Source organism: Trichomycterus rosablanca, chromosome 7 (genome assembly GCF_030014385.1).
Source record: "Trichomycterus rosablanca isolate fTriRos1 chromosome 7, fTriRos1.hap1, whole genome shotgun sequence".
NCBI classification, from domain to species: Eukaryota; Metazoa; Chordata; class Actinopteri; order Siluriformes; family Trichomycteridae; genus Trichomycterus; species Trichomycterus rosablanca.
In genome coordinates this window covers 30,355,488-30,367,786 of record NC_085994.1, presented here as the reverse complement: position 1 = coordinate 30,367,786, position 12,299 = coordinate 30,355,488, and the positions used below count along the sequence as shown (strand labels likewise).

General features: G+C 40.5%; 1 protein-coding gene across 4 annotated transcripts in view; it reads right to left on the bottom strand.

The window, feature by feature from the left end:
* mbd1a (methyl-CpG binding domain protein 1a) overlaps positions 1 to 6,776 on the bottom strand; it is a 69,918-nt gene extending 63,142 nt beyond the window's left edge. For all 4 annotated transcript variants that reach the window (XM_062999212.1, XM_062999213.1, XM_062999214.1 and 1 more), the window contains exon 1: positions 6,751 to 6,776. The gene's annotated coding sequence lies outside the window, so the exon portion shown is untranslated. The remainder of the gene's footprint in view (positions 1 to 6,750) is intronic.
* Positions 6,777 to 12,299: the final 5,523 nt, after the last annotated feature.

Genomic DNA, 12,299 nt, shown 5'->3' with positions numbered 1-12,299 from the left:
TGTAGGCAAGAAGAAGGTTTTCAAACACAGCCAATGTATCTACATCAATCCATAAAGAAAAGTTCCAGGTATGGATCCTGTGGATTGATGCCAACATACCCAACAAACTGTTCTTAACTAACAAACTGTGATCTTAAATATGCATATGAAATTCTAGTTCTCATTATGCAAAAGAGAAATTTAAATTTGGCCTGTTAGTTAAGTTCTCGGGTTTTCATAAGCTTAATAAATGTTGCAACAATTTAAAATTTGTAATACAGTAGATCCTTGAGTTACGAACGGTTTACAATACGAACATTTTGGGTTACGAACAATCTTTTTCAACTTAACGTACAAACAAATTTTGGATTACGAACCAAAATTCGCAAAACACGTGACGTCAGGAACAAGTTCACTCTGACCGTCTCTCTCTCTCTCTATATATACAGTATATATATATATATATATATATATATATATATATATATATACAGTGTATCACAAAAGTGAGTACACCCCTCACATTTCTGCAGATATTTAAGTATATCTTTTCATGGGACAACACTGACAAAATGACACTTTGACACAATGAAAAGTAGTCTGTGTGCAGCTTATATAACAGTGTAAATTTATTCTTCCCTTAAAATAACTCAATATACAGCCATTAATGTCTAAACCACCGGCAACAAAAGTGAGTACACCCCTAAGAGACTACACCCCTAAATGTCCAAATTGAGCACTGCTTGTCATTTTCCCTCCAAAATGTCATGTGATTTGTTAGTGTTACTAGGTCTCAGGTGTGCATAGGGAGCAGGTGTGTTCAATTTAGTAGTACAGCTCTCACACTCTCTCATACTGGTCACTGAAAGTTCCAACATGGCACCTCATGGCAAAGAACTCTCTGAGGATCTTAAAAGACAAATTGTTGCGCTACATGAAGATGGCCAAGGCTACAAGAAGATTGCCAACACCCTGAAACTGAGCTGCAGCACAGTGGCCAAGATCATCCAGCGTTTTAAAAGAGCAGGTTCCACTCAGAACAGACCTCGCGTTGGTCGTCCAAAGAAGCTGAGTGCACGTGCTCAGCGTCACATCCAACTGCTGTCTTTGAAAGATAGGTGCAGGAGTGCTGTCAGCATTGCTGCAGAGATTGAAAAGGTGGGGGGTCAGCCTGTCAGTGCTCAGACCATACGCCGCACACTACATCAAATTAGTCTGCATGGCTGTCACCCCAGAAGGAAGCCTCTTCTGAAGTCTCTACACAAGAAAGCCCGCAAACAGTTTGCTGAAGACATGTCAACAAAGGACATGGATTACTGGAACCATGTCCTATGGTCTGATGAGACCAAGATTAATTTGTTTGGTTCAGATGGTCTCAAGCATGTGTGGCGGCAATCAGGTGAGGAGTACAAAGATAAGTGTGTCATGCCTACAATCAAGCATGGTGGTGGGAATGCCATGGTCTGGGGCTGCATGAGTGCAGCAGGTGTTAGGGAGTTACATTTCATTGAGGGACACATGAACTCCAATATGTACTGTGAAATACTGAAGCAGACCATGATCCCCTCCCTCCGGAAACTGGGTCGCAGGGCAGTGTTCCAGCATGATAATTACCCCAAACACACCTCTAAGACGACCACTGCTTTATTGAAGAGGCTGAGGGTAAAGGTGATGGACTGGCCAAGCATGTCTCCAGACCTAAACCCAATAGAACATCTTTGGGGCATCCTCAAGCGGAAGGTGGAGGAGCGCAAAGTCTTGAATATCCGCCAGCTCCGTGATGTCGTCATGGAGGAGTGGAAAAGCATTCCAGTGGCAACCTGTGAAGCTCTGGTAAACTCCATGCCCAGGAGAGTTAAGGCAGTTCTGGGAAATAATGGTGGCCACACAAAATATTGACACTTCAGGAACTTTCACTAAGGGGTGTACTCACTTTTGTTGCCGGTGGTTTAGACATTAATGGCTGTATATTGAGTTATTTTGAGGGAAGAATAAATTTACACTGTTATATAAGCTGCACACAGACTACTTTTCATTGTGTCAGAGTGTCATTTTGTCAGTGTTGTCCCATAAAAAGATATACTTAAATATCTGCAGAAATGTCAGGGGTGTACTCACTTTTGTGATACACTGTATATATACAGTGTATCACAAAAGTGAGTACACCCCTCACATTTCTGCAAATATTTCATTATATCTTTTCATGGGACAACACTATAGACATGAAACTTGGATATAACTTAGAGTAGTCAGTGTACAGCTTGTATAGCAGTGTAGATTTACTGTCTTCTGACAATAACTCAACACACAGCCATTAATGTCTAAATAGCTGGCAACATAAGTGAGTACACCCCACAGTGAACATGTCCAAATTGTGCCCAAATGTGTCGTTGTCCCTCCCTGGTGTCATGTGTCAAGGTCCCAGGTGTAAATGGGGAGCAGGGCTGTTAAATTTGGTGTTTTGGGTACAATTCTCTCATACTGGCCACTGGATATTCAACATGGCACCTCATGGCAAAGAACTCTCTGAGGATGTTAGAAATAGAATTGTTGCTCTCTACAAAGATGGCCTGGGCTATAAGAAGATTGCTAACACCCTGAAACTGAGCTACAGCATGGTGGCAAAGGTCATACAGCGGTTTTCCAGGACAGGTTCCACTCGGAACAGGCTTCGCCAGGGTCGACCAAAGAAGTTGAGTCCACGTGTTCGGCGTCATATCCAGAGGTTGGCTTTAAAAAATAGACACATGAGTGCTGCCAGCATTGCTGCAGAGGTTGAAGACGTGGGAGGTCAGCCTGTCAGTGCTCAGACCATACGCCGCACACTGCATCAACTCGGTCTGCATGGTCGTCATCCCAGAAGGAAGCTGACGCACAAGAAAGCCCGCAAACAGTTTGCTGAAGACAAGCAGTCCAAGAACATGGATTACTGGAATGCCCTGTGGTCTGACGAGACCAAGATAAACTTGTTTGGCTCAGATGGTGTCCAGCATGTGTGGCGGCGCCCTGGTGAGAAGTACCAAGACAACTGTATCTTGCCTACAGTCAAGCATGGTGGTGGTAGCATCATGGTCTTGGGCTGCATGAGTGTTGCTGGCACTGGGGAGCTGCAGTTCATTGAGGGAAACATGAATTCCAACATGTACTGTGACATTCTGAAACAGAGCATGATCCCCTCCCTTCGAAAACTGGGCCTCATGGCAGTTTTCCAACAGGATAACGACCCCAAACACAACCTCCAAGATGACAGCTGCCTTGCTGAGGAAGCTGAAGGTAAAGGTGATGGACTAAACCCAATTGAGCACCTGTGGCGCATCCTCAAGTGGAAGGTGGAGGAGTTCAAGGTGTCTAACATCCACCAGCTCCGTGATGTCATCATGGAGGAGTGGAAGAGGATTCCAGTAGCAACCTGTGCAGCTCTGGTGAATTCCATGCCCAGGAGGGTTAAGGCAGTGCTGGATAATAATGGTGGTCACACAAAATATTGACACTTTGGGCACAATTTGGACATGTTCACTGTGGGGTGTACTCACTTATGTTGCCAGCCATTTAGACATTAATGGCTGTGTGTTGAGTTATTTTCAGAAGACAGTAAATCTACACTGCTATACAAGTTGTACACTGACTACTCTAAGTTATATCCAAGTTTTATTTCTATAGTGTTGTCCCATGAAAAGATATAATAAAATATTTGCAGAAATGTGAGGGGTGTACTCACTTTTGTGATACACTGTATATATATATATGTGTGTGTGTGTACAGTGAGCAAACATTTGGACAGCGGATGGTGTTTTTCTGGTGTTTTCTTTATATTTTAAAAAATTCACTACAAAATTGTCCCCAAAAAAGGTGCAGAGAAAGCGTAGTAATGAAAAATGAAAACAGAAAGACAGAAAGGTTAGGTAAGGGGGGTTTGGGGGGTCTGGCACTGATTAATTCTATTTACATTATTTCTCATTGGAAAAACAGTTTAAACTAATGAACATTTTGACTTAAGAACAGCCCTTTGGAAGCAATTAAATTCGTAAGTCAAGGGTCTACTGTACTATCAGATAAAACAAGACATACATTAAAAGTTACATCAACACATCACGATAATCAAATAAAGATTGTATAAGCTAAATCGTGAGATAGCAACATGTTGCAGTAGATTTATTAAATGACCTTTCATTACATTTGTACCTAAAGGGATTTGTTTTGCACAGATGAACTTAAATTCTTAAATTCTTAAATTGACTGACACGTTTTTGTAGGGAAAATAGTTGTAGGTGGTTGCAAAACAACGTAGTGACAAATTGTTACATTTAGACTTTTCAAATACATCAACTCAGACAATTATAAGTTAAAAACACTGTTACGAGCACGTATGTGTATTTGGTGCAATTATAGTACTGCCACAAAACACACACTTTACTGTTATGTTAAATAATTAATGGAGTTCCGTGTTTTTCAATACTTTTGAATGAACCGATATTTATGTAAAATTTAGTAATAGTGTCATAACAAACGCTAACCTTTACTAGTCTTACAGTGAAATATGTGTATTTGTGTGTAGTAAGGTGTAAATAGTACCTGCGTGTGACGTGTACACAGACCGTTGTCGGAAAGCTAGCTATCTAACGTTTGCTGATTTGCTAGCTAACCGAACGGGTTGACAACAGAGATGTTTTACTTAAAATAAACATAGCTTTAAACTTTATATCTGTCTAGTAAATATGTAATTATTTTATTGGCTGACTGAAAACATTGCTAGATAGTCACATTGCAGGAATAACGTAAATAACGCTAAATAAAACCATCGTGAAAATGCCGTCTGGACGCTGTTAAACTGACTTGCTTGCAACTAGAGCTGGGAGTTGATCCTACATAGAGTCGACTCTCTGATTCCAAGCGTTTAGAACTTGGACTCGACACTAAAGCTCAACAAAGGGAATCGCTGACACATGCTTCTATTTTGAACATCAGTTGTTTGTTTATTTGGATTTTAAACTCATGTTTTACACTTTGTTTACATTCATAACAGGGAGGATAATTACAGGTTACACAAGTTTCATTAGTTCAAGTTCAATGTCAAACACTGACAAAAGCTTTTGGTAAAAACTATACAATTAAACAGTCTTACTGTCACCAGGAATTAACTTGCAGGATTAATATAGTTTTGTTTGCTTTTAGTTAAGTTTAAAATGGCACATGCATTATAAATTCTGTTTGTTTAAGGGCTAGTTTTATTTTTATTTTATTGTGTTTTGTTGTGAATAATGCATAAACATTCACAGATTTTATTGCAAAAGCAAAACACTTATTTTAGCCTGTATTAATAATTAAGTATACTAAAATAATTGAAAAAGGTACTAAAATGAGTAAACTCCTGTTTTTCTTTTGCAGTTTTTGCTTGTTTTTATTTTAAACAAAAAATAAAGTTTGTGTACTTACATTGTTTAGTGTTTTTTGTTAATCATAATCATTTGCTTTGAAACAAATGCACAACTGGCATATTTTTCTTGACACACAGTCAAATTGTAATTGACTTTGAAAGTATTTTCTGTGACATTAGTTTGATGCTTAAAAGTAGTTTAGGGCTGTGTAGAAAATGACTTTAATGACTTAATGTAATTATCTCTAGTGGGTATGGTCTTATGCAAAAAAGTTCTGGTATCTTTAAAAAATAAAACAACAATATTAAACAAACTCAACTCCAAGTACAGTTCCCAATTGCAGGGATTTGCCTGCCTGCCCTCATTGCCTGTTGGCAGGTGGGGTGGTCCGGGTCCTTTCTGTGTGGAGTTTGCATGTTCTCCCCGTGTCCGCGTGGGTTTCCTCCGGGTGCTCCGGTTTCCTCCCACAGTCCAAAGACGTGCAAGTGAGGTGAATTGAAGATACAAAATTGTTCATGACTGTATTCGATATAACCTTGTGAACTGATGAATCTTGTGTAATGAGTAACTACTGTTCCTGTCATGAATGTAACCAAAGTGTAAAACATGACGTTAAAATCCTAATAAAACAAACAAAAATTTTTTTATACATTTATCATAATTACTTTTAATTCTAATCCTAAATCCTGTCTCCAGCAAGAAATACCCTAAAAATTAAACCTTGTAAATGTGTAATTCACTTATTAGTCATGAATAATTAAATGCATTATTATAATAATAATAATAATAATTATTATTATTATTATTATTATTATTATTATCAGTAGTAGAAGTAATGTTGCCGAATGTTTATCTTGTGTTTTACCTTTGAGAAAATTAATCAGTTTATTAAACTTTTGAAATCTACTCCACAGATTCCTCACACCTGGAATCACTTTAGGAGTCGATTCCAACATTTCAGGAATCGAACAGCCCTACTTGCAACAACGATAAGTAAACACTGCTGGAACAGTGTGAAATTAAAATCTGGTGTTGATTATGGGATCCAGGTTTAAACTGAGCATTTCAGCATGTGTTGCATACCGCTGTTCAAAGTTTCGAATGCTAAAATTGTTAAATAAGTTAAACAGGAAATGGCTGTGCTTCTGGGCTGTAATGAGGGTGAACCTCAGCCCCTTCCGTACAATCGCGACTTGGCTGTTTTTACCCCTGTGTGCACTAAGCATCGCGCGCTGAACGATACCGATACCTCGCGCTGGCTAGGTTGCGTACGCCTCGACATGACGTGCATTTTGCGACGTTTACAAGGCAATAAAATAAACAAAGCATTGCGACGCATTGTGTCTGTCGCAAAATGCTAAGTGCAAAAGAGAAGGGCGAAAATGGACTCGCTTACCGAATACATCGAGCTCGTGCTTTTGCTGGTTCCGCTGCGTCTCGCGGCTCCTTCGATTAGAGATAGTTTGTGCTTTGAGCTACTGAGCATGTGCGAACAGCCGGAGGAAGTACCGAGTGTCTATTTACACTGAACTGCAACGCGATCGAGCAGTCACTGTACGCTATAAGCTTAGCAAGACTTAACGTTGCATGCACCAACATTCACAATTCTATCAAAAATAATAGCTCTCATATTTATTAATTCTATTAGCATTTACGTAGCTAATACCACTGAGTAACATTATAATCCATTAAAGGTGCACTGGTCAATATTTTTTTATTATTATAACAATACTCGACTTATATGAAGCACACAATGAAACAAAACTGGTAATACAGAGTCGAGCTGGCTTGTTTACGTTTACCCTTGGCTGTGCGTTCACACTACACGACTTTCAAGTTGTTCAGATCGCTGTACAGTTCACACTACACAACTTGATCTCTTGTAATCGAGAGTTTTGTGATGCCTAGTTCACACTACACGATTTTTGCCCTGATTTTCGCTCGGCGACTGGTGCTAGATTTGCCGGCTCGGGAGCAACTCGGTGTTTGCTTGGCGATCGAAACTCGGCTCTCAATCGCTATGTGTGAACTGCTTAACAACTCGATCCGAGCGGCTCGCCGAGTGCTCTGCGATTGAAGAGAGATATCTAGCTTCCCAGCTAACAATTTTTGGTTCCCAGAACGTTCTGGGAACGGATCATTTTGGTTGCCCTTTGGTTCCCCAGGAAAGTTTTCTTTACGGAAATAGAACTTTCCCTTTTGGTTGTGCATTATAGTTCTGGGAACGTTCCCCTAACGTTCCCGTAACCTTAAAATTATTGAAACCTTTAAGGGAACCTTTAAGGGAACCTTGTACTAACCTTTAAATTATTGAAAACTTTAGACAAGAAAACCTCACTTTCTAGTTGTGCTAATGGAGAGTTCTGCTTGCTATACACGTAGCTAATTTCTCTCACTGGATCATAAGAAAACCTTCCTGGAACGTTACTTTAAACACATAAGAAAGAAAACCTTAAGGCAACTTTTAGATAATGTTCTCTGTTAGTTTTTATAAAAACATGAGAGAACCGGAACGTTCCGGGAACAGCGCAGATTTTTGAACGAAAATAGAACGTTACCATAACGTTATGGGATGGTTCCCTAAAAATAACCATAGGGGAACCAAAATCTAACGTTACGGGAACGTTCTGTGTTAGCTGGGTTGTCAAATATCTAGATCTGAGTTAGCCCGACTGGCAATGAGTGCTATGTCGAACAGCCAAATAAGAACGCAAGATACGGTGTGAGGGGAAACGAAGGGGAGAAGTTATAAAAAGGTGGGACAGGGACATAATATAGTTTATATCAGAATACATCGGCACACACACAAGCTTTATACAATATTTCTGACCTTATCGTTCTCTACAAAACATATTTATTAACCTCCAACTCACTATAGAACAATCTATTCTGTTCCTATTTTTCCTGCTTGTTTTTACGCTGCACATCAGCGCACAAACTTTGATCGCTCGCTACTTGTTGACGTGCATTTGTGGACGTGGTATCATTAAACCTCTCGTCATTTCTCGCGTTTGTTTTCGTGACAAAATGTAGTTTGAGAGATCAGAGAAGCTCGTCTGCGATTCCAGTTGGGGTGATAGATCCAGGTTCTGCACCTCAGTCATCATTGTGTCATCTGCAAAACTGATGTTGAAAATTGGTGGTGGTCATGTGTAAAAAGAGACTGTAGATTGGGGCTTAGTATAAATCCTTGTGGTGTGCCAGTACTCACTGTAAGGTTGGAGGACACGTGGGGTCCCAGTCCCACCATTTGAGGGCACTCTGACAGAAAGTCCAGTATCCAGTTGCATAGCGATATGCTAAGGCCTAGCTGATGTAGCTTATCGGTGAGTTTGCTGGGGATGACGGTGTTGAAAGCAGAACTATAATCTTTGAATAGCATACTTTCCAGCTGAGTCAATACAGTGTGAAGGGCCAGAGAGATGGCTTTCTGGGTGGATCTGTTGTATGAATCTAGAGCGCCAGGGATGTTGGTTTTAATGTGATGAAGGATCAAGGTTTCAAAGCATTTAAATATCTTAGGTGTGAGGGCAAATGGAGGATAGTTGTTTAGATTGTTGGTGTTAGTTTTCTTTGGTACTGCCACTATGATGGCAGACTTTAAGCACTTGGGGACCATTGCCAGAGATAGAGACGGGTTGAAGATATCTTTGGAAGGTTGTAAATATCTTTGGTAGTTGTTTCACACATTCCTTAAGTACCCATCCCGAGGCATGGTCAGTGCTTGCAGCTTTCCTTGAATTTACCCTCCTCTGCGTGCAATGTACCTCATGTGTGCTCCGTCTAATAACCTGGGCATTTTCTGTGTCTGGAATTATTTGCTTTGTTTTCTATTTCAAAGTGAGTGAAGAAAGTATATAGGTCATTGGTCATTTAGGTCATCTAAATATTTTAACTCAGTGTTGTGACCATAACGATTTGGCCCTTATCAAAATCACTCATATTTTTAGCCCTGCTGCATTCAACACATGAACTACAAGTACAGTAACTACCATCAGCCCAACATTTAATATATCCCTGACTGTGACATGCACATAGGCATTGTCATGCACATACAGTGTATCACAAAAGTGAGTACACCTCTCACATTTCTGCAAATATTTTATTATATCTTTTCATGGGACAACACTATAGACATGAAACTTGGATATAACTTAGAGTAGTCAGTGTACAACTTGTATAGCAGTGTAGATTTACTGTCTTCTGAAAATAACTCAACACACAGCCATTAATGTCTAAATAGCTGGCAACATAAGTGAGTACACCCCACAGTGAACATGTCCAAATTGTGCCCAAATGTGTCGTTGTCCCTCCCTGGTGTCATGTGTCAAGGTCCCAGGTGTAAATGAGGAGCAGGGCTGTTAAATTTGGTGTTTTGGGTACAATTCTCTCATACTGGCCACTGGATATTCAACATGGCACCTCATGGCAAAGAACTCTCTGAGGATGTGAGAAATAGAATTGTTGCTCTCCACAAAGATGGCCTGGGCTATAAGAAGATTGCTAACACCCTGAAACTGAGCTACAGCATGGTGGCCAAGGTCATACAGCGGTTTTCCAGGACAGGTTCCACTCGGAACAGGCTTCGCCAGGGTGGACCAAAGAAGTTGAGTCCACGTGTTCGGCGTCATATCCAGAGGTTGGCTTTAAAAGATAGACACATGAGTGCTGCCAGCATTGCTGCAGAGGTTGAAGACGTGGGAGGTCAGCCTGTCAGTGCTCAGACCATACGCCGCACACTGCATCAACTCGGTCTGCATGGTCGTCATCCCAGAAGGAAGCTGACGCACAAGAAAGCCCGCAAACAGTTTGCTGAAGATAAGCAGTCCAAGAACATGAATTACTGGAATGCCCTGTGGTCTGACGAGACCAAGATAAACTTGTTTGGCTCAGATGGAGTCCAGCATGTGTGGCGGCGCCCTGGTGAGAAGTACCAAGACAACTGTATCTTGCCTACAGTCAAGCATGGTGGTGGTAGCATCATGGTCTTGGGCTGCATGAGTGTTGCTGGCACTGGGGAGCTGCAGTTCATTGAGGGAAACATGAATTCCAACATGTACTGTGACATTCTGAAACAGAGCATGATCCCCTCCCTTCGAAAACTGGGCCTCATGGCAGTTTTCCAACAGGATAACGACCCCAAACACAACCTCCAAGATGACAACTGCCTTGCTGAGGAAGCTGAAGGTAAAGGTGATGGACTAAACCCAATTGAGCACCTGTGGCGCATCCTCAAGTGGAAGGTGGAGGAGTTCAAGGTGTCTAACATCCACCAGCTCCGTGATGTCATCATGGAGGAGTGGAAGAGGATTCCAGTAGCAACCTGTGCAGCTCTGGTGAATTCCATGCCCAGAAGGGTTAAGGCAGTGCTGGATAATAATGGTGGTCACACAAAATATTGACACTTTGGGCACAATTTGGACAGGTTCACTGTGGGGTGTACTCACTTATGTTGCCAGCCATTTAGACATTAATGGCTGTGTGTTGAGTTATTTTCAGAAGACAGTAAATCTACACTGCTATACAAGCTGTACACTGACTACTCTAAGTTATATCCAAGTTTTATTTCTATAGTGTTGTCCCATGAAAAGATATAATAAAATATTTGCAGAAATGTGAGGGGTGTACTCACTTTTGTGATACACTGTATTTGAATAATGTTTTGACTTATCCAAATACATTGCATATGAATATCAATTCAAATCTACATTCTCATTGGATTGTTCTAAATAATGAAGGCCTATACCTACACGTTTTGTGCAGTGCTACTGCATCTGCAAAGAAGAGAAACCCCAGCTGACCTTCTCTTCTTCCCAGCAAGGTTGGTAACAACAGTAAGATTTAAACTTGAACTTAACACTATGCATTGGTGGGTTAGCATTTAAATACACATTTAAATACACAGATTATTGAGTTTCTATGTTGCACCTAAACATTTGAAGTTCATTTTGTCAGGTGGTTCTATTTACTCCCTTTAAATGAGTAATTTTGTGTTAAGCACACTGCTAATGCTAACTAACTAAAGGCATGAATGCTATTATTAAGTCTATTCTTTTTATAACTGCATTTATAACTGTCCTTTCTATTTATAACTTCACTTTAATGCAATGTCATGCAAACAAAAAACCCTAGTGTAGGCATCAACAGATTAACAGTCCAGGCTTTGCCCAGGTGAATGCCTGTTCATTTAAAATACATTTTTCAGTGTTACCTTTCAGGTACACGATGTTTAATGTGCAGTGGTGGGGGTTTGCCAGCTGAATATAAGACTGTAAAGTAACACAATTGAAAATATAGCTGCAAGCTGCGATTTACGGGGTCCAAGCATAAATTCACCCAATGTGGTCCAATATATTAGTATAGGACCATTCCTGAAGGAGGATAGGACACAGAAGCACTATGCCAAATTTCATGCAGTACTGCAGTTACACCATATTTTTGCCAGAGCTTTTGGAGTTTGGTAGCAATCGTTGCAATGCTTCAGAGTTAGAGCAGGATTTGTGTGCTTTATTGTTGGCTTGCTCCACCAATGTTTTTGATTGGCATCTGGCAATAACAGTCTATTGAAATTCCAGCATTTCTTTGATGTGTGCGGTGAAAAACCAGAAGACCTCTATGTCTTTTTTTGGCTTTATGTAGAGCATGAGACATGTTATATGGTGTAGGAGATATGGACCTCAGGGCAATAAGGCTGGTGTACCTGGTTAGCAAGTCTCATGTTTGTACGACTTACGGTTTGGTCTGTCTGTTTATTTTATCAGAGAGAAAAAAAAGGGAAAGGAAGAGAAGAACAAGAGGAAGAATCTGTTACGATTGGCAGAGCCAATAAAAGGTTTTTTGGAGGAACCACCAGGCGAACACCACACCACAGACACGGAGATTAGTTAGTTAGATTTATTGAAAATACAGGAGGAAAAACACGCCGGGGCAGGAGCACAGGAACGG